This window comes from Anoplophora glabripennis, unplaced genomic scaffold (assembly GCF_000390285.2).
Source record: "Anoplophora glabripennis isolate ALB-LARVAE unplaced genomic scaffold, Agla_2.0 scaffold595, whole genome shotgun sequence".
NCBI lineage: Eukaryota > Metazoa > Arthropoda > Insecta > Coleoptera > Cerambycidae > Anoplophora > Anoplophora glabripennis.
In genome coordinates, this window is record NW_019416673.1 from 245,349 (window position 1) to 258,476 (window position 13,128).

Here is a 13,128-nt window from a genome sequence, read left to right on the forward strand (position 1 = left end):
GCTTTAAATTTATTGATTAATTAATTTGAAGAATATGCAACAATGTTTAATTATCTGAACTCTGACATTCTCAATGAAAAGTTTATCAACAGAATATCGTTTGGTGTAAGAATGTTTTATTTTTAAAGCACCCTTCATAAAAATTCGGCGTTTTGATCAAAACAAAAAACAATCTTTTTACATGTGAAAGTCGTGAAATTGTACACAATATATTTAAATTTCTGTTAGGGAAATTGCAAGAAACAGTGGCAGAGGCAGCTCACATTAGTATGAGTACACTGAACAATATTGTGAAGCAAGGGAAAAATATTGCAAATTGTGAAACTTCATCATTCTACTCGGCACGGAACTGACGACTATTCATGGAACGTCATGACATCCAAGACTTTAAATATAACAATACCATGAAGAGGATCAACCAATTGTTTATATGGATGAAACATACATTCATTTTTCGTGAATCCAAGAAAAGACCTGTATCAGAAGGACAATGTTTAGATGTAGTTCATGCTTGATGAGAAAATGATTTTATATCAAACGCTAAACTATTTTTTAAGTTAAAAAGTAAGTCAAAGTAAGACATACAATGATTACAACCGAATGCAAGCAGTTGGGAAATATGACTTCTTTAATAATTGCAAATTTTAAGACTGCTATGATACATTTTATGTACTTATTTCTAAAAAAATGTAATTGAAATTTTTTATCTAAAACATTCTAATGCACGAAGGTTAATTGTGCAAAAGGCATTTTTTATATTTACTCAGGAAATGAAATAAAAACATAAGTACCTAATGGAAATTATTAAATTTATAAGTACATGCAATTTAAAATGAATAAGAATAATACATTAACTTAAATTAAAAGAAAGGAAAAAACATAAAACGGAAAATAAATTCAACAGATTAGAAAGCAACAAATTGCACCATTGCAAAATACTTATTCTATACCTAATTGCTTGATCACATTTAGGTGCATGTAATACCTCAGAAGTAATAAATAAAACATAATACAAATAAAATGTACCTAGTTAATGTTATAACAGGACCAGCATTTAATATGTTGCCGCTGTCAAACATAATAGTATTAATATATTTTTAATTTTAATAATTGCTCATTAATGCTTTTGAAATAAATAGAAACATAGGTACCTATTTTCTTTAAAATTGCACATATTTTAAGATTAGTTGTATTAGAATTAGAAAGGATGGGATAAAATTAATAAACTGGTAAAGCAGAAAAGCTAAATCTTTGCCCTAATAAAAACAATTACGTTATCGTTACTATTTATGTTTTTAGAAATTAATGTACCAGCCGACCCGAGTATGTTTAGAATTAATTCTTACAGTTTGGTTTCTGGAAAAAAACACTATATGAATGAACGTATGTTATTATAATAACTTATTATTGTTTCCAAAAGCATTTTAAAGTAAATAAAAAATTAACATCAGCTTTATGTTATTCATTATGAAGTGACATCAATCATACTATATGGTTAATGTGGTCCTTCACTCCATAAAGTAGTGCCGCGATAACTATACGTCGGCATGGTGGTCTGTGGTCGACAATGTCGACATCATTTATAAATTGCTTATAACGAGACATCGGAAACTTTGTGGTGACGGTCAAATAAATAAACAGTAGTAACCTATATCAAGCTATAGTAAGTGGCAATACGCATTGCAGTAGCAGAAATAGGCTAAATCTGTGGTCAAGCCGTATGCAGCTTTATGCTTACAATGTTACTTAATGCCATAAAACACTTGCCATACACTCGACCAAGGAAACGTCAAACTCATTTATACACGCGCAAACAGCAATGAAATGCACGACCACTGCTGACAGGGCAGGCATTAGGGTCCCGTTAAATATGTATCAAATAAACTGATGGGTGCGAAGCTTCAGATCAGAGGCGAACATGTACATGTTATTGTACAATGATACGGATAGTGGGGTTACTAAAATGTGAAGTAATTGATGCTCGCCACCATAAGTAAAAATTTGAGCAAAGTGAAAGACTTCCATTTATATACCTACATTCAAATTATCGGAGACGGAAGAGATAAGTAATTACAGAAAACATTATCATATTTCTAAAATAAATACACCCATTTTTAATGGTTTAAGTAGAACAAATAACTTGGTAAATAGAAATCAATATTACATGAAATAATTTTATATAACCCTAACTTAAATATTATCACCGATCACCAGGCCCGGTCTGGCTCATTCGGGGGCCGTCGGGAAAAATCTAAATCGGGGCCTATTTGGTTTTGTCTGTTATTAGGGTGCATATCGACTCTCCCAAGGGAAACGGTCGTATCCCAAATTTGGTTATACTGAGATAATTGCATTTGAATAGTTGAGAAAATAATAATGTTCGCTATTTTTTTTATTACAAGAGCTAAATCGTTCTTTAACAAAGTAATTATTGTTTAGGTCTTAATTAATTATTGATGATCTAAATAAAATAGTTTAGGATAAGAAAACAATGGATTTTGAATGAGTTACTACAGTTTTCGTGGACAAAATTTTTATTAAGAACTACTTGGTACACTAATAAGGTACAATAAAATTAAAAATGTTTCTATTTTTAGATAAAAAAATAATTGTTAATAATCAATAATGACATAAAAGGAAAATTTATTACGATTCAGTCAGTCATCTTCTTGGTCAATATTACTTTCTTCCTGGTGGTCAGTCTTACTAGCAGGCCGAAGAGAGTTGTAAAATCCATGATACATCGGTGGTATCGTATTAGCCTTACACAGACCCAAAAGACCGCTTAATTTTTTACCATCAATTGGCAGCAAACCTTGATACAATCTTGGAAATTGATATTCTTCGCGTTTGCGTGTATTTTTTATTTGTAAGTCTAGTTCTTTATGATTTTCTCCAAAATTATACACAAAAAATACTTTATTGGGACACTTTGGATTGCAGTGGATTTCTCTGATTTTGCTGATTTTTATAGCCTCTCCAGTAATATCTTTTTTCCAGTTTTGTTTCTTTACCATTGGTTTAAAAGTTACAAAATCTTCTTGAGACATTTCTTTTACTTTGTACTGTGGGGCCATTTTTATTAGACTAATCCACTGATCAGGACTATCAGGAGTGTATATAGCACAATGATGTTTTTTAACAACTTCAATCACAGCATGCATGCTGTCATTTTATTCTGCGTATGGCCAATTTCAAGAAGACGGTGTGTTATTTCCAAATCCAAAGTCATTGATGCATAAGCAAACATCGCAAAAACAAAACGATTACAGTTTTGACCACCGCAATTTTCGGAATAAAGAATAACCTTTCGTATGCCATTTTCTTTAACACTTTTTAAAAAGATCCATAAACAACTTTCAACTTCATCCGGTCCTCTCTTCGATATTTGCTCATGCTATACATAGCAATAGCCTTGATTGCTACCTAAATCATAAATTGTAAAGCTGCGATTTTACTTTTATAATAAAAATCGCTGACTTCTGACTTGGGCCTTACTGACACCTTCTGCAAATGAAAGCATGCTGTTATTAGAGATTGATAATTTTTCGAAAATTCTTTATCAACGTCTTTCAGATTTCGAACCGCGATTTTGTTTAAATTAAGATTATTACAATCATCTTCCATTTTTTCTGTTCTCTTCTCGGGATCTGCATTCTTATAGGCACTACACATGGAACACTGATCTTTTTTTGGCTTAAAGAAAGCTATATTAATTTCGAATTAAGAGTATCCCTGTATTGTCTGAGTGTAGTTACTGCATCCCATTTTTGTTGTTTTGCATATTCCAAATACATTCTGTGCATTCGTGAAATACTCGAACCTTCTTCCAAGTACATTCGTTTTGAGTTTTTTCTTGTATAATGAGAAGGCATAATTGGAAAAAGTTGTATGTGTTCCATAATGTTTTTATTAGAGCATCCGGGTTCTTATGCGGCTAGTGTTGTGTTTTCCTCTTCTGTCCCATTCTACAGTACCACCTTCAAAAATTTTTTGCAAAGCGATGCTTACAACTGTTTCAGAAATTGTAAGCGTATTTAAGAACATCGTGTTGCAAATTTGTTTTTCATTATTGTCAATGACAAACTTATAATTGAGAGAGAAATTCCTTCTGGAATATTTATTATGAACAGTAACCTGCTTTTTTTCTCGTTGTGTCACGCACCTTATAAGAAAATCCCACTACCGAGTATGATCTCCAGGGTTCCAAAATTCGTCAAAAATGACTTTTCTAACTTCTTCATTTATTGTTTTGTTGCATTTATACCTGCAAGTTTCTTTACAAGGTGATTTCATTACCTTTGCAAAAATAAGTTTGTCTTTACGATTTTTATGTAATAAAAATTTCATTCAAATTTTAATTTATAAATTGATTCTGTCTCACTCACGCAGCGTACAACGCGCAAACGCGGCAGGTATGACAGAAGCTATTTACATGTTGTCATCTGGATCGAGCTTGCAAGGCAAACTCTCCCATCTATTTGCAGCTCAAATTAAAGCTTATTAGTTATTTCAAGCACCATCTATAAAATATTAAAAATATACTTATAATATACTTACCCTTGCAGTACCTATTTATTCCGTTTTTAAGTAATTTAACAAAAAAACTCATTGTGATAGGTGACTTCGAAACGTCATTTATCCGACTCCAGTACAATCTACGAATATCTATTTGCAGTTCAAATTAAAGCTCATTCCAAGCGCTATGCCGCTATCTGTAGGAATATAAGTACTTACCACTGCAGTACTCATGCCGTTTTCACAGATTTTATTTACGCTATAGCTCTATAGGCTACGTTCAAACTATTATTGGTTTCAAAATTATATAAAATTAATAAAACTAATTAATTTAATTAATAAATTAATAATATTAATTAAATTAATAAACTTAAACCTATCGACCCAGGATACAGGATACAGGAAATCAATAATAGTTTGGACATAGTCCGAGGGCTTTAAATAATGTTAAAGCTCTCGGTTATTATTTATATTATCTTTTTTCCTGCCGAGCACATAACTTATTCGGCTATGGGGTAAAGGGTTATTATAAGGTTAAAAGACTTACAATTTGGAAGATATTAATTTCTCTCGTTTTTCCTCCAAACCCACGGCTTATAGATAAAGGAGTTATTAGTTTAAAGGGCTTACGGTTTGGAATATATATTTATTTCTCTCTTTCTTTCTTGTAGGTACACTGTTTATAGGGGTATAGGGCAAAATAATAAAATTTATGCTATTTTTTTGACCTGGGAAAATCCCATTTCTATAAAAGATTCAATTTTCATTTTTACGTTCTTCTTTTTTCTTTTCAATTTACGGTGGCTATATCTCAAGAATTTATAAAAAATTTTCTTATACTTTTGGCGCCTCGTTAGTCGTTTGGGGGCCTATCTTCCAAAATAAGTCGGGTTTGGCGACTGCCCGACCTGGCCAGACAGGGCCTGCCGATCACCGCTTTCAAAATGGAACTGTATAATATACTTTTATTAATTACCCTCTCGAAATTGGCGCGGAATCGTTTAGTAGATTATATTTCTTATTGCTGACCAGGAGGTAATGTCTCGTTTTATCCCAGTGACCAACTCCTCCATTCTTGTCGTACTTGAGTATCTTCTATTTACTTATATTTGCTATTTTTTCTTAAAAGCCGCAATTACTCAAAAAGTATCATAAATACATTTAGTTAAAAAGTTTAAAACTGCAAGTTAAAATATTTGCTAGTAAGTACATTTGCGACAGTTAACAATGTATATTAAATGTATGCAGGCAAGATTTGAAGCAGATTGAAAACAGTGGGAATAGCACCATGTTAGAACTACACCCTTATATAGATTCATTAATGAATAGAAAAAAAAATCCTATCGATACTGCAGTAAAATGGCACAATAAATAAGGATGAGGAAAAAAATATGCCAATCACTTTCGGTTATAATCATAGAATCTATTTAAAATCAGTTCAGTTACTTTCTCTTAAATTGATTTTATGTAATAGCTGCATAAAACTGACAAATGTTATTTGTAGTCGTCTATTAAAGTGACGGCATTGAACAATTAATTCGTTTCTAAGTTCTTTTTTTTGTAACTGTAAGGAAAATTCTAATTTAGTTGTAATGTGTTCTGGAATTATAGGTGAGGGATATTTTAATAAGTTTTTAAAAAAAATTCGTTTAGTTCTATGATAATTACTCTGTATTTTGTAAACTCAGTTGGCATTTTTGCGGAAGTAGTAGTACACAATTTGTTTCCTCAGAACAAAATATTAATGATAACATACATAACAATTTTAGTAAAAATTATTTTTAACCTAAAAAGTAAAACATTACTTGTAGAAACGAACAGACTATAGTTAAGACATCTTATTTTTTTTGCGAACCAAAAAAAAATATACCAATAAGGTGAATAGGAATAAGTTTTTGAGTTTTTACAGTATAAAAATTAAAGCCTGTGAAATTTCAACAAAAGTTTTAGTAATAAGATTTACCCCTTTATTCATTTGTAATTACAGCCTTTGTAAAATAGATCATGTAATTAGCAGAGCTGTCACAATCGGTCCGCTAGCCATTGCATTGGCACCGTCAGACAGCCACGCAAGCTGCCTATACTCCACGGTCGAAATTATAGAGAGTGATTCTTCGCTAGCTTTTGGACCAGTAAGGGGGATGAAGCGTGCCGGGAACGAAAATTCATTGGCGTGTCTGCGTAAAAGGCAACAAGATATAGAAAATAATGAAAAAAGATAATAAAACATAACTTTTACGATTTGCTATAACAGGCATTTTGATCCATTTTAATTATTACAGCATTTTAAAACGTCCCAATTGTGTTTTTTAATTTATAAATTTATTATTATGGAATAAGACCACTCATCTACGCTATTGCTATGACGTTTCTCAGGACAGGTTAAATCAAGTCCGTTTACACTCACTAAAAAGCATTTCCCTACTCTCTACTAAGTGCAAAAGACAGAGATAGAATATACATCGACGTTCAGTGTAACTCGGTCTCTAGACGATTATAGATTCTATCGATGTGCGTAGCGAGCGGCATAAAGATAAATAATATTGAACCGTATAAAAATCATTTTATATTTTATACGCATTATGGTATACGCTTTCAGGTTTTGAATCAAGTTTCATGTTAGACATACAGGTAAAAAGTTATTAACTAAATTTTCGGTCAAATTGGTCGAAAGTGGCGCCTTCTATGAGCAACGCTGAATTTAAAACACACATCTTATTCGTCGCCTAAAAAAATATAATTTCACAAATTTTCAAGTTCCTAACCTACATATTTTCAGAATAATCGCAAAAAACGATTTAAAATTTTAACTTTCAACACCCTGTATTTTCGAAACTATTAACTTTCGGATAAGGCATGTTTGCGCCAATGGTCACCATTTCACGTGTAATATCTTCAGCTTCCGACTTTCCCATTGTTAATGAATCACCCTCTATATATATTTTTACATGGGGTGTTACGACGAAAAAAAAAAATTGGTGCGTCAGTTCAAATAAGAAAATATCCCGTTTAAAAATAAGTTGTCCAAAAATGGGTAACCGAGTTATAGATCGGGGCCTTTATAATCAACATACTGTATGTATTATGCTAATTTGAAAAAATAAAAAAAAATCATCAGTTGAAGCTAAACAATGTTCCTTTGAATCAGAAATCTAAGTTTGCAAATATTTAACCCTACAAACTAACTACTGACAATAAACTGACATTTTTTAAATTTGTTTGAATTACCCTTAAAATAGATGAAACATGTTTGATAAAGTTAAAAAATGTATCATTTTGGACGTATCATTTTATTCACCGAGCAAATGTTTTGTCTCAAAATAAGTCAAGGAATAGTTTATAAAAACTCTTGATTAGAAAACAGTATTAAAATCTATTTATTGTATTAAGAAATCTCCTAAAATTAGTATTATTTAATAAACATTTTATAACAAAATCATCGAAAGGATTCTCGCATGATTAAATACACATTGAGTTGTGTCGGGCTTTTCCTATCCATTACATTATTGAGAAATAATTAATAAGACGTATTATAATATAAAACTGGCGTCGCAAATAAACCTTCTGAAAATCAGGGCATACATTGGGCAACATTACACTTGTTTATTATTTTTACTGAAGATTTCATAAAGATGTTTTGCAGCGGCGGTATAGCAAAACCGTATAATCGATTCTTTCCATAAAATCATCCATAAAAGTTAGTTGCACAAATTGAACGACTTTATATATAAGACAATTTCCAACTTGCTGTAGTGTTTAGTTGAAATCGAATTTGACATCATTATGAAAGTGCAAATAGCTGCAGTAGTAAGTACCTATCACTGTGTTTGTGCTTGTGAGGTATTTATGGCAGAGTATTGGATAATACATGTAGTGAATTAAAAATAAATTTATGTACCTATTGTGTTTGGAAAATATTTAATCTACTATTGTGAGTGAAAATATTTAGCGTTTGTCAAGAAATAAAAGTTGTAGGTTCATGAAATTGATAAATTTTATGTTTTCGTAATTATTCTGAAATTTACTATGGACGTTTAAAAACATAATAGTAAAATATGTTAAAAAGAAATCGTTATTTAAATTACATTTAACATTTTTAATCATTAGTAAGACATACTCTTTGGTACCAAATACATATATAGGTACCTATGCTAACGAAATAATTCCTCAGAAAAAGCAATGAATACAGTTATCTAAAATATTTGTCTTTGCGTTTAACATTTAATTGTATTAGGTAAATGATTTTTTCTTGTTAGGTTTGTATTAAGAGTGTTTCTTTAGTAAGGGTCATAAAACCAGCATATTCTATTGACAAAAATAAGGGTTTTTTTGTTATGTAAATGTGGGGTCTTACAGCCATTGCCCAACTACAGCGTGTCAAAAATTAAAAAGAAAATCAATTTTTAGTTTTTAATTTCTAAATCGCTTCAGATAATCTAACCAAATTCGGTGTGCATATTTAATACCACAGTAGGTATGAAACAAAAAATTACCAGCTTTAGAAACTTACCAGTGGTGGATTAATCATTATTTAATAAAAAAAATATATATATATACATATATCACCCTGCACAATATTACAAATAAAATAGGTTATCATATGCGCCATTGTAATATCTTCACTTTTTGTTTCTTTACACTTTTTTGTATTTCAAACTGATTAAGGAACTAGGAATTAATTAGGAATTAAAAGAATATATCTTAGGAAGTGTTGTAAAATAGTAATAATAAGATGCCGCCATATTTATTTAATATTGTATATTCTCAAATTAAGTTTATTTTTTTAAAGTTTTAATAATGGCTTATGAATATTCAATTGCTGAAATGGTCAATATGGTTTACATTTATAGCCTTGAAGATGGAAATGGTACTGAGGCTAGGCGAATTTATATGGAAAGCTTTCCAAGTCATGCAACTCCCAATCCAAGAATGTTCATAAAAGTTTTCCAACATCTTTCGGAGTAAGGCTCATTTCAGAAAGGTCCAATTCCTGGAAGACCTTTGAACTTGACTTGTGAACGCCTGAGTTGGAAGAAGCTATCCTACACGAAATTAAAGAAGACCCAAATACTAGTATTAGGAAGATCACTGCAAATCTTAATGTGAATCATAAATTAGTTTGGTCTGTTCTGAAGCATCGACGGTTATACCCGTATCACATACAAAGCTCCTGATATTGTAGGGATATTTTTTTAATTTGTTTGAATTAGTTTAATACCCTTAAAATAGGTTAAATACGTTTGATGGAAGTGAAAAAATATATCACATTGAGCAAATGTTTTGCCTCAAAATAAACTAAGGAAGAGTTTAACGGTTCAAGCCTTATTGCTGCAAGACTATCCTGCTGTCCTACAATTTTGCCACTGCGTTTTGCAAAAAACTGATCATGTTCACTTTACCGCTGGTATATTGTTTCTCGACGAAGTTAATTTTTCCAGAGATGCTATAATGAACTTGCACAATAAACACTTTTGGTCTGATGAAAACCCTCATGACACAATGGAACCTCGATTTCAACATCAGTTTCCTTTGAATGTGTGGGTGGATATTATTGGAAATTTTCTTGCCGAGCCTTACTTTTTACCAAGAACAGACATTTTCTTGAAAACGTTTTACCTGAACTACTCGACATGTACCCTATGGGCTAAGAGAAAGAATGTCTCCCCCACATTTTAGTTTAACTGCTTGTGAATTTTTAAATGAAAGATCGGTAATAACGTGATTGGACGAGGCACTCAAGAACCAAGTCAACCTTAGTCACCAAGGTCACCCGATATGGACCTTATTAATTTTTTTGTTTGGGGACATCTCAAGACATTAGTTTACAAGGTTCACATTGAATCTGAGGAGCACTTACGTCACCAAATTATAGCTGATCGTGATGTGATAAGAGCTACTCCTAGAGTTTTTGCACGTGTTCGAGCTGCAATTTCAAGAATATCTGATGCATTTTGGCTGAAAGTGGCCATTTCCAACACTTATTATAATAAATTTTATTTGTAATATTTATACAGGGTGATTTTTTTGGTAAGTTTGTAAAGCCTGTAATTTTTTATTTCATACCTACTGTTATATTTAATATGCGCACCGAATTTGGTTAAATTATCTCATGCGGTTTAGAAATTAAAAATTAAAAACTGATTTTTTTTAATTTTTGAAACGCTGTAGCTGGACAATAGTTGTGCCAAGACCCCACATTTATATGACAAAAAAACCCTTATTTTTGTCCGTAGAATACGTCATTGGATTTTTGACCTCTACTTAAGAAACACCCTGTAAATCCTTTAAAAGTAAAGTTATAAGACCTTTTCCTGAAATTAAGTGAAATGTTATTAAAATGTACAATATGGATTTATTTCAAGATTGGATTGAATTGATTTTCTTTAGTTTTATTATTCAACAGTGCTTTTCATCGATAAGAACGAGATTCTTTGTTCGACCCAATTTAAGTAATTAATTTATCAAGGATTTCGCAGAAAACTGTAAAATAAAATTAAACGGGCTTGAAATAAACCTGAAAATAGTTCTTATAAATTTTACTAACAAAGAAACTTCAAATTAGTATTACTAAATTATTTTATGTCTTTTTTAAACTTTCATTATCAATTTTATACATTATCGATCCTTGTATCCTTCAAAGTGCTCCCCTCCCCTATTCACACACTTTTCCCAGTGGTGTTTCCATTTCGCCAAACCGTAATGGATAGCTTCATTTGAAATGACCTTTAAAGTCTGTGGCAAATTTGCTTTGATGTCATTAATACTCTGAAAACGTCGTCCTTTCAGCACTGATTCTAATTTCGGAAGTATGAAAAAAATCGCAAGGAATCAGATCTGGCGAGTAAAGAGGGTGAGGGAGGACAGTAATCTGATTTTTAGAACAAAACTGACGAATTGACAACATTTAAAACAGGATCGAGACTGACGTTCTTTCTTGGGGGAGTGGAGATCCTTTTTCAATCCATTGTGTTGATTGAACTTTTGTCACAATATCGTAGTCGTAAACCAGCTTTCGCTTCCCGTTATAATCCTTTTAATGAATGTTTCATATTCATTGGATTGATTAAGCAGTTGCTGACAAACGTCCACACGATTTTCTTTCTGCTGTTTGGTTATTATCAAACGAGGTACAAATTTTGCTGCAACTCGGTGCATGTTCAATTTTTCAGACAAAATTTCATAGCCTGACCCAATTGAGATGCAAAGCTCTTCTGCAATTTCACTGACAGTCAATCGCCGATTTCCACGTACCAGTTCCTTGATTTTCTGAACGTGTGACTCATCAGTTGAAGCCGAAGGTCTTCTTGGTCGAGGATTGACTTCAATTGACTGACGAGCACTTTTAAATAATAAAAACCATTCATAACAATGCGTACGACCCAGAGCATAATCTCCGTAAGCCTGTTTCCGTGAAAGTTTTTCCAAGATTGTGGCGCAGACATCACTACTTTTAAGTGTTTTGGCTGTTGGAAAAGCCATAAAGTAGCTAAAGGCTTTATCGATGTGTTCCTTCAATAGAAGATTGAGAGGAAAATTTTGAATGACAACAATGCTGACGCAACCTGTTCTATTACGTGTTCTATTGTTAGTTAGATAGAATAACACACAGAAAATGAACCCCTCTGTGTTAATTTTGGTAGAGGAATCCAATTTAGAATAAAATTTACTTAAATTGTTGTTTAATGTTGATTTCTTTATTTAAATTACAACCATTTTATTTCGCTAGCGACTAAAAAAATGTAGTCTTTAGTGATTGAAATTTGAGATTAGTCTCTAATAACCTATTTGTAAAACACCTATAAAATTGCAACTGTTGGACAAATTTATTTTGCTGGAGAGTAATTTAAAATCATATCCAAATGTTGTATTTATTATATTAATTTTTATAGGCTCTCCTTTGTTTTGGACTTATCAATCTGGTAAAGTCGGCGCCTGCCCATGGAGAAAACTTTTCTTATCTCAGATTCAGTGGACCTGTTAGTGGTCAACTGAAACAAGTCGTTTATCAGAAGAAAAATCCACCGTTTAAGGATGTAGATTTTGACGTAAGAGCATAAATTAAAGCGCCTTATTATTTGAAAGGAAGCGTATGTATGTTAAAATTTGTGAATAAGTTATTTTATTGACGTGGTGTATAGAGTATACTTCCTCGACATTATTTAATCCAGAATCCTGTTATGCGGAAGAGAAATAATATAAAACGTTTAGAATCTGTTATAACTATTTTATGGTAAATTAAAAATAACAATTAAATCTTTACTCAGTACATTTTAAATTAAAATTAAATTTAATAACTGTTTCGAAGAGAATGGCTGGAACGTGTAAATTCTGTTTTTCTGACTTGTTATAGACAATTATTTCCTGAATTATATATTACTTTCTTATACTTTAGGTCGTTAACGCTTCAAAAGTGGTCTCAATAATGTCTACTTTTAATCTTTTTACACAGCAAATAATTGGTGTGAATCTACCGAGTTAAATTATTGAGTACATTTTCACTTAGTACTGAGCATTTTAACAATTTTACTCATTTATGACAATACTTGACTGATAGCAAAAATATTATTGAAACTCTTATGAAAATAATGTGCTAATTTCATTACTAAGTAA